This window comes from Balaenoptera physalus, assembly GCF_965194825.1.
Source record: "Balaenoptera physalus genome assembly, chromosome: 3".
In the NCBI taxonomy this organism is placed as follows: Eukaryota; Metazoa; Chordata; class Mammalia; order Artiodactyla; family Balaenopteridae; genus Balaenoptera; species Balaenoptera physalus.
Genome location: NC_138890.1, coordinates 66714300 through 66725096, shown reverse-complemented (window position 1 = coordinate 66725096; position 10797 = coordinate 66714300). Strand labels below are relative to the sequence as shown.

The following is a 10797-nucleotide window of genomic DNA, read 5'->3' as shown; positions in this document are numbered from 1 at the left end:
CTTTGTCTTTGGGTGTGGGGTACACTTTCTGGTGAGCTCCAGTGTCCTCATGTCGATGATTGTCCAGCAGCTAGCCGTGACTCTGGCGTTCTCACAAGAGGGAGTGAGAGCACCTCCTTCTACTCCACCATCTTGTTTCCTTCTTGATCATATCTTTTTTATTTTTCAGTTTGTTTACGTGGTGTATCACATTGGCTAATTTGCATATATTGAAGAATCTTTGGAATTCTCTCCTTGTACTAACTTTGAGTTTTGTTTGTTCTTCTTTCTCTTGCATACCTGGGATAAATCCCACTTGATTATGGTGTATGATCCTTTGAATGTGTTGGTTTCGGTTTGCTAGTATTTTGTTGAGTATTTTTGGGTCTATGTTCATCAGCGCTATTGGCCTGTAATTTTCTTTTTTTGAGTTGTCTTTGTCTGGTTTTGGTATCAGGGTGATGGTGATCTCATAGAATGAGCTTGGGAGTGTTTCTTCCTTGCAATTTTTTGTAAGAGTTTGAGAAGGATAGGTGTTAACCTTCTCTAAATGTTTGAAAGAATTCACCTGTGAAGCCATCTGGTCCTGGACTTTTGTTTGTTGGAAGTTTTAAAATCACAGTTTCAATTTTAGTAGTTATGATTGGTTCATATTTTCTACAATATTTCTTCCTGGTTTAGTCTTGGAAGGTTGTACCTTTCTAAGAATACATCCATTTCTTGTAGGTTGTCCATTTTATTGGCATAGAGTTGCTTGTAGTAGTCTCTTAGGATGGTTTGTATTTCTGCGGTGTCTGTTGTAACTTCTCCTTTTTCATTTCTAATTTTATTGATTTGAATCCTCTCCCTTTTTTTCTTGATGAGTCTGGCTAAAGGTTTATCAATTTTGTTTATCTTCTCAAAGAGCCAGCTTTTAGTTTCATTGATCTTTTCTATTGTTCTCTTTGTCTCTATATCATTTATTTCTGCTCTGATTTTTATTTCTTTCTTTCTACTAACTTTGGGTTTTGTTTGTTCTTCTTTCTCTAGGTGCTTTAGGTATACAGTTAGGTTGTTTATTTGAAATCTTTCTTATTTCCTGAGGTAAGATTGTGTTGCTATAAACTTCCCTCTTAGAACTGCTTTTGCTCTGTCTCATAGGTTTTGGATTGTCGTGTTTTCATTGTCATTTGTCTCTAGGTATTTTTTTATTTCACTTTTAATTTCTTCAGTGATCCATTAGTAGTTTAGTAATATATTGTTTAGCTTCCATGTGTTTGTGGTTTTTTTTTTTTTTTTTTTACAGTTTTTCCTTGTAGTTGATTTCTAATCTCATAGCATTGTGGTTGGAAAATATGCTTGATAGGATTTTAATTTTCTGAAACTTACTGAGGCTTGATTTGTGACCCAAGATGTGATTTATCCTGGAGAATGTTCTCTGTGCACTTGAGAAGAACGTGTATTCTGCTGTTTTCAGATTGGATGTCCTACAGATATCAATTAAGTCTATCTGACCTAATGTGTCTTTAAGGCTTGTGTTTTCTTTTTTCTTTTTGTAACATCTTTATTGGAGTATAACTGCTTTACAGTGTTGTGTTAGTGTTCTGCCTATGTTTTCCTCTGTTGTGTTAGTTTCTGTTTTATAACAAAGTGAATCAGTTATACGTATACATATATCCCCATATCCCCTCCCTTTTGCGCCTCCCTCCCACCCTCCCTATCCCACCTCTCTAGGTGGTCACAGAGCACTAAGCTGATCTCCCTGTGCTATGCAGCTGCTTCCCACTAGGTATCTATTTTACATTTGGTAGTGTATATATGTCAATGCTACTTTCTCACTTTGTCCCAGCTTACCCTTCCCCCTCTCTGTGTCCTCAAGTCCATTCTCTACGTCTGTGTCTTTATTCCTGTCCTGCCCATAGGTTCATCAGCACCATTTTTTTTTTTAGATTCCATATATATGTGTTAGCATATGGTATTTTTTTTTCTCTTTCTGACTTACTTCACTCTGTATGACAGACTCTAGGTTCATCCATCTCACTGCAAATAACTCAATTTAATTTCTTCTTATGGCTAAGTAATATTCCATTGTATATATGTGCCACATCTTCTTTATCCATTCCTCTGTCAATGGTCACTTAGATTGCTTCCATATCCTGGCTATTGTAAATAGAGTTGCAATGAACATTGTGGTACATGGCTCTTTTTTTTTAATGTTTTTTATTTTTATTTTTATTATATTTTAAATTTATTTATTTCATTTATTTATTTTTGGCTGTGTTGGGTCTTCATTACTGTGCATGGGTTTTCTCTAGTTGCTGCGAGTGAGGGCTACTATTCATTGTGGTGTGCGGGCTTCTCATTGCAGTGGCTTCTCTTGTTGAGGAGCAAAGGGTCTAGGCACGTGGTCTTCAGTAGTTGTGGCACACGGGCTCAGTAGTTGTGGCCTGCGGGCTCTAGAATGCAGGCTCAGTAGCCGTGGTGCATGGGCTTTGTTGCTCTGTGGCATATGGGATCTTCCCGGACCAGGGCTCGATCCCATGTCACCTGCATTGGCAGGCGGATTCTTAACCACTGTGCCACCAGGGAAGCCCTACATGACTGTTTTTGAATTATGGTTTTCTCAGGGTATATGCCCAGTAGTGGGATTGCTGGGTCATATGGTAGTTCTATTTTTAGTTTTAAAAGGAACTTCCATACTGTTCTCCATAGTGGCTTTATCAATTTACATTCCCACCAACAGTTCAGGAGGGTTCCCTTTTCTCCACACCCTCTCCAGCATTTATTGTTTGTAGATATTTTGATGATGGCCATTCTGACTGGTGTGAGGTGATACCTCATTGTAGTTTTGATTTGCATTTTTCTAATGATTAGTGATGTTGAGCATCCTTTCATGTGTTTGTTGACTATCTGTATGTCTTTGGAGAAATGTCTATTTAGGAATTCCACCCATTTTTGGATTAAGTTGTTGTTTTTTTTGATATTGAACTGATTAGCTGCTTGTATATTTTGTAGATTAATCCTTTGTCAGTTGCTTCATTTGCAAATATTTTCTCCCATTCTGAGGGTTGTCTTTTTGTCTTGTTTATGGTTTCCTTTGTTGTGCAAAAGCTTTGAAGTTTCATTAGGTCCCATTTGTTTATGTTTGTTTCTATTTCCATTTCTCTCAGAGGTGGGTCAAAAAGGACCTTGCTGTGATTTATGTCATAGAGTGTCTTCCCTATGTTTTTCTCTAAGAGTTGTTTTAGTATCTGGCCTTACATTTAGGTCTTTAATGCATTTTGAGTTTATTTTTGTGTATGCTGTTAGGAAGTGTTCTAATTTCATTCTTTTACATGTAGCTGTCCAGTTTTTCCAGCACCAGTTATTGAAGAGGCTGTCCTTTCTCCATTGTATATTCTTGCATCCTTTATCAAAGGTAAGGTGACCATATGTGTGTGGGTTTATTTCTGGGCTTTCTATCCTGTTCCATTGATCTATATTTCTGTTTTTGTGCCAGTTCCATAGTTTCTAGATTACTGTAGTTTTGTAGTATAGTCTGAAGTCAGGGAGCCTGATTCCTCCAGCCCTGTTTTTCTTTCTCACCATTGCTTTGGCTATTCAGGGTCTTTTGTGTTTCTACACAAATTGTAAAATTTTTTGTTCTAGTTCTGTGAAAAATGCCATTGTTAGTTTGATAGGGAATGCATTGAATCTGTAGATTGCTTTGGATAGTACAGTCATTTTCACAGTGTTGATACTTCTAATCCAAGAACATGGTATATCTCTCCATCTGTTTGTATTGTCTTCAATTTCTTTCATCAGTGTCATATTGTTTTCTGCATACAGGTCTTTTGTTTCCTTAGGTTGGTTTATTCCTAGGTATTTTTTTCTATTTGTTGCCATGGTAAATGGGAGTGTTTCCTTAATTTGTTTTTCAGATTTTTTGTCATTAGTGTATAGGTATGCAAGAGATTTCTGTGCATAAATTTTGTATCCTGCTACTTTACCAAATTCACTGATTAGCTCTAGTAGTTTTCTGGTAGCATCTTTAGGATTTTCTATGCATCGTATCATGTCACCTGCAAACAGTGGCAGTTTTACTACTTCTTTTCTGATTTGTATCCTTTTTATTTCTTTTTCTTCTATGATTGCCATGGCTAAAACTTCCAAAACTATGTTGATTAATAGTGGTGCGAGTGGGCAACCTTGTCTTGTTCCTGATCTTAGAGGAAATGGTTTCAGTTTTTCACCACTGAGAACGATGTTGGCTGTGGTTTGTCATATATGGCCTTTATTATGTTGAGGTAGGTTTCCTCTATGCCTATTTTCTGGAAAGTTTTTTATCATAAATGGTGTTGAATTTTGTCAAAAGCTTTTTCTGTATCTTTTGAGATGATCATGTGGTTTTTATTCTTTAATTTGTTGATGTGGTGTATCACACTAATATGTGGATATTGAAAAAGCCTTGCATCCCTGTGATAAAACCCACTTCATTATGGTATATGATCCTTTTAATGTATTTTTGCGTTCAGATTGCTAGTATTTTGTTGAGGATTTTTGTGTCTATGTTGATCAGAGATATTGGCCTGTGATTTTCTCTTTTTGATATCTTTGGTTTTGGTAACAGGGTTATGGTGGCCTCATAGAAGGAGTTTGGGAGTGTTCCATCCTCTGCAATTTTTTGGAATGATATCAGAAAATAAGTGTTAACTCTTCTCTAAATGTTTGATAGATTTCGCCTGTGAAACCATCTGGTCTTGGACTTTTGTTTGTTGGGAATTTTTAAATCACAGTTTCAATTTCAGTACGTGTGATTGGTCTGTTCATATTTTCTATTTCTTCCTGGTTCAGTCTTGGGGGATTGTATCTTTCTAAGAATTTGTTCATTTCTTCCTTAATATTTCTGTGGTGTCCACTGTAGCTTCTCCTTTTTCATTTCTAATTTTATTGATTTGAGCCCTCTCCCTGTTTTTCTTGATGAGTCTGGCTAAAGGTTTATCAGTTTTGTTTATCTTTTCAAACAACCAGCTTTTAGTTTCATTGATCTTTTCTATTGTTTTCTTTGCCTTTGTTTCATTTATTTCTACCATGAGCTTTATGATTTTTTTTTCCTTCTACTAACTTTGGGTTTTGTTTGTTGTTCTTTCTCTAGTTGCTTTAGGTGTAAGGTTAGGTTGTTTATTTGGGATTTTTCTTGTTTCCTGTGGTAGGATTGCATTGCTATAAGCTTCAGTCTTAGAACTGCTTTTGCTGCATCCCATAGGTTTTGGATCATCGTGCTTTCATTTTCATTTGTTTGTAGGTATTTTTTAATTTCCTCTTTGATTTCTTCAGTGATCCATTGGTTATTTAGTAACGTTGTTTAGCTTCCATGTGTTTGTGTCTCTTAATTTTTTTTCTTATAGTTGATTTCTAATTTCATACCTGTGGTCGGAATAGATGCTTGATATAATTTCAGTTTTCTTAAATTTACTGAGGCTTGCTTTGTGGCCAAGCATGTGATCAATCCTGGAGAATGTTCCCTGTGCTCTTCAGAAGAATGTGTATTGTGCTGCTTTTGGATGGAATGCTCTGTAAAAATCAATTAAGTCCATCTGTTCTAATGTGTCATTTAAGGCCTGTGTTTCCTCATTGATCTTCTGTCTGGATGATCTGTCCATTGATGAAAGTGGGGTGTTAAAGTCCCCCACTACTATTGTGTTACTGTCAATTTCTTCTTTTATGGCTGTTAGTATTTGCCTTATATATTGGGGTGCTCCTTGTTGGCTACATATATATTTACAATTGTTGTATATCCTTCTTGAATTGATCTCGCGATCATTATGTAGTGTCCTTCTTTGTCTCTTGTAACAGTCTTTATTTTAAAATCCATTTTGTCTGATATGAGTATTGGTACTTCAGCTTTCTTTTGATTTCCATTTGCATGGAATACGTTTTTCCATCCCCTCACTTTCAGTTTGTATGTGTCCCTAGATCTGAAGTGGGTCTCTTGTAGGTAGCAATATATATGGGCCTTGTTTTTGTATCCATTTAACCTGTCTTTGTCTTTTGGTTGGAGCATTTAATCCATTTACATTTAAGGAAATTATTGATATATATGCTCTTAGAGCCATTTTGTTAATTGTTTTGGATTTCTTTTGTTTTAAGTTTTTAAAAAATTAATTAATTAATTAATTTTTTGGGGGGGTCTGTTGGGTCTTCGTTGCTGTGCACGGGCTTTCTCTAGTTGCAGCAAGTGGGGGCTACTCTTCGTTGTGGTGCGTGGGCTTCTCATTGCGGTGGCTTCTCTTGTTGAGGAGCACAGGCTCTAGGTGTGTGATCTTTAGTAGTTGTGGCATGCAGGCTCTAGAGAACAGGCTCAGTAATTGTGGCACCCGGGCTTAGTTGCTCTGCATCATGTGGGATCTTCCCAGACCAGGCCTTGAACCCATGTCCCCTGCAATGGCAGGCAGATTCTTAACCACTGCGCCACCAAGGAAGTCCCCTGGATTTCTTTTTGAAGGACTTTTTATTCCCTTCCTCTTTTGTTCTCTTCTGTTTTGATTCAAAGACTATCTTTAGTGTTGTGTTTGGACTGCTTTTTCTTTTTTTTTTTGTATGTATCTATTGTAGATTTTTGGTCTGTGGTTCCCATAAGGTTTTGTTGTAGCAGTCTGTATATGTACAAGATTGTTTTAAGTTGCCAGTCTCTTAATTTCAAATGCAATTCCTATATCCTGCATTTGTACTCTCCTCACGGCTACTGGTTTTGATATCATATTTGTGTGTGGGTGATTTACTACATTTACTGTATTTTTGCTTTTACCAGTGAGCTTTCCCATTTTTGATTTTCTTGTTTCTAGTTGTGGTATCTTTTTTTTTTTTTTTCTCCTGCCTAGAGAAGTTCCTTTAGGATTTGTTGTAAAGCTGGTTTGGTGGTGCTGAATTATCTTAGCTTTTCCGTGTCTGTAAAGTTTTTAATTTCTATGTTGAATCTGAATGAGAGCTTTGTTGGTTAGATTATTCTTGGCTGTAGGTTTTTCCCTTTCATCACTTTAAATATATCATGACACTCCCTTCTGGCCTGTAGAGTTTCTGCTGAAAAATCAGCTGATAACCTTATGGGGATTCCCTTGTATATTATTTGTTGCTTTTCCCTTGTTGTTTTAATATATTTTCATTGTCTTTAATTTTTGTCAGTTTGATTAATATGTTTCTCGATGTGTTCCTTCTGGGTTTATCCTGTATAGACTCTCTGTAGTTCCTGGACTTGGGTGACTATTTCTTTCCCATGTTAGGGAAGTTTTTGACTATAATCTCTTCAAATATTTCCTCAGGCCCTTTCTCTTTCTCTTCTTCTTCTTGGACCCCTATAATGTGAATGTTGGTGCATTTAATGGTGCCCCAGTAGCCTCTGAGACTGTCCTCATTTCTTTCTATCCTTTTTTTCCTTTTATTCTGTTCTGTGGCAGTGATTTCCACCACTCTGTCTTCCAGCTCACTTATTCGTTTTTCTGCCTCAGTTATACTGGTATCAGTTCCTTCTAGTGTATTTTTCATTTCATTTATTGTGTTGTTCATCTGTGTTTGTTTGTTCTTTAAATCTTCTAATTCTTTGTTAAGCATTTCTTGTATCTTCTCAGTCTGTGCCTCCATCCTTTTTCCAAGATCTTGGATCATCCTTACTCTCATTACTCTAAATTGTTTTTCAGGTAGATTGCCTATCTCCTATTCATTTAGTTGTTCTCATAGGTTTTTATCTTGCTTCTTTGTCTGCAACATATTTCTCTGTCATCTCATTTTGTCTAACTTACTATGTTTGTGGTATCCTTTCCACATGCTGCAGAATCGTAGTTCCTCTTGCTTTTGGTGTGTGCCCCCTAGTGGGTGAGTTTGGTCCAGGGCCTTTTGCAGGCTTCCTCGTGGTGGGGGGGGACTGGTGCCTGCCCTCTGGTGGGTGGATTTGGGTCTTGTCCCTCTGGTGGGCAGGGCTGTGTCAATTGGTGTGTTTTGTTGTGTCTGTGAGCTTAGTATGACTTTAGGCAGCCTGTCTGCTGATGGGTACAGCTGTGTTCCTGTCTTGCTGGTTGTTTGGCCTGAGGCATTTCAGCACTGGAGCCTGCAGGCTGTTGGGTGGGGTTGATTCTTGGCGATGAAATGGGGACCTCCTGTAGAGCTCATGCTGATTAATATTCCCTGGGGCCTCTGCTACCAGTGTTGTTGCCTCCACAGTGAACTACAGCCAAGCCCTGCTTCCCCAGGAGACCCTCCAAGACCCCTGGGTAGGTCTAGCCCAGGTTCCTATGGAGTTACTGCTTTGTGCTGGGTCCAAGTGCTCGTGGTACCTTCTGTGCACCCTCCAAGAGTGGAGTCTCTCTTTCCCCCAGCCCTGTGGGGCTCCTGCCCTCAAGACCCACTGGCCTTCAAGGCTAAATGCTCTGGGGGTTCTTCCTCCAGGTGCCAGACCCTCAGACTGTCTTGGAGGGTTATTTTTATGTGGGAATGTCCCTGTGTAGCCTGCATGGGTTTGAATTTTTTTTTTTGGTTGCAATGTTTGTTTTCAGTATGGATGTCTGCCACCTCTTTCTTCAGTGTATGTTAGCTGTTATCCCCCTGATAGGGTATTTGACTGGTGTTTTGGTGACCAAAGCCTGCCCTGGGTATTGAGTGGAGCCTCCCCTTTGCTCTGTGGTTGTCACTGCCCTGTGAGGGGTGGGGTCTGCTCCCTAGGTATTGGAGTAGAGTCCCCCAGATCTGTTTCTTAGCTGTGTTTCTGATCTGCAGTGCAAGGGAGGTGGTATTGGAGCAGTCCCAATAAGAGAGAAGCCACTGAGTATTCCTCCTCTGGCGCTATTCACCTATGAGCATGCTCTGTTGTGTCACCTTTTACCCATTGTTTGAACTCACAAGTTACTCTATTGTCGGCACTGCTCTCAGCCCCACCTTAACCATTGGTAGTCCAGCAATTGGCCTTGGTGTCTCTCAGGAGTTGTTTTCACCAGGCCACTAGTGTAGATCCACTGATGTCAGGTCCCAGGAGATTGCAGTAATCATGGATCTGGACCTGCTGTGGGTACTATGGGGGTGGCTCAGACTCTGGCCTGGCCCATCCCGCACATGTATGTGCTCACAAAGTCCACAGCTGCTAAAGCTAGACCCGTCTCAGCTGCAGGAGCATTTGTTGACTGTTTAGATGTTCTTCAGGTGCTGAGTTTACAAAGCCAGTTGTGGGGGTGTAATTCTGCCATTTGTGCAGCTGTGAGGAGAGATTTCAGCTCTTCTTTCATAGTTGCACAGTCCCTGGGGCTCAGCTGTGGTTTCAGCTCCACCTCTGTGTGTGGGCCACCCACAGGCATCTACTCCCAAGGCTGCCCTGGAGCACAAGAGCCCAGCCCTGTGGGGAAGGGTCACACGGCAGAGCCAGAGGCCGTGGATGCAAGAGAGCTGGCTCTGGAGGGGACGGGGTGCGTGGGGGAGCGAGCCAGTGGCCGTAGGTGTGAGAGAGTCAGCCCTGGCGGGAGCCCTTCCTAATGCTCATGGAGGCAGGGGCTGGTGCATGGGCAGAGAGGCTTCAATGGTGACCCTGCCCTTTGTGTGTCCCTCAACAATGGCGCTTTGCTTCTATGGTGATCCCGGCTTCTTCCAGGAGGATTCCTGGTTGAGGAGCTCCTCTCTCCCATCCCCTCAGGCTGTCTCCTCGCAGAGAACAGCAGTTCTCTCCCTGGGTCTGCTCTCTAAACCCCACGTTCCAGCACCCAGCCCCTGGGCACGTGTCTCAGTCTGGGATATGCAGGGCTGCGGCTTGGACCCTCTGTGTAGGTCTCACTCTGTCCTGCCTACCACAGACCAGTTGCTGCACTCTCCTCTGAGCCCCCAAATCTCCCCTTCTGTCCCAGATGATCTCCTGTCAGTGGGGTCCTTCCCCAGATGTGGGAACCTGTCCTCACCTTCAGATCCACCCAGGGGCGTAGGTCCCATCCTGCTTCCTCTCCTCTTCTTTTTTCCTTCTTTCTTTCATCCTACCCAGTTATGCGAGAATCTTTCTTGTGCTTTTAGGTGTCCGAGGTCCTCTGCTAGTGTTCAGCAGGTGCTCTGTGAGAATTTTTCCATTTATAGATGTATTCTTGATGCATTTGTGGGGAGAGATGATCTCCACGTTCTCCTACTCCTCTGCCATCTTGACTCCTCTCTAACAAATCAGTAGACTTTGAGTAAAGCAGATTACCCGCCATAGTTTGGGTGGGCCTCATCCAATCAGTTGAAGGCCTTAAAATCAAAATACTGAGCTCCCCTGAAGAAGAGGGAATTCAGCCAACAAACTGCCTTAGGAGTTGAACCGCAACTCTTCTCTGGGTCTCCAGCTGCCCACCTGCCCTACAGATTTGGACTTTCCAGCCTCCACAACTGCACGAGGCAATTCCTTAAACTGTATCTCCCTTTCCCTACACACACACACACACACACACACACACACACACACACACACACACACACACACAGTGTGTGTTTCTTTGTATAACCTGCACTACTGGTCATGGCACAGTGGACTTGAAACTCACCAAGGGCAGGGACTGTGTCTCCTTTGTGCGGCCCTGGGTCCCCCTCCCTAATGCCATGCTGGCACATAGCAGGTGCTCCATCCACATGGTAGCTTGGTGATTACCAAGCACTTTATACATTCTGCATCCTAGCTGGAAAGTCTGCCCCAGTAAGAATCAAGAGTGACCGGAGTCAAGAAATGGATAAGAGTCTGGGGGCTGGGGTGGATTTTAAGGGCATGCAGGGCAGATGTTGAGCAGTTTTGAGCCAGATGTTAGTTGTACATTTTGGGACCTGAAACTTCAACATGGGGAAGAGAGACTTCTGGGGTCAGATGCC

The 10797-nt window shown here is 41.1% G+C and overlaps 1 long non-coding RNA gene across 1 annotated transcript in view; it reads left to right on the top strand.

The window, feature by feature from the left end:
• The window catches only part of LOC309657420, a 1054509-nt gene that overhangs the window by 247432 nt on the left and 796280 nt on the right, over positions 1 to 10797 (top strand). The gene's annotated exons all lie outside the window — the stretch shown is intronic.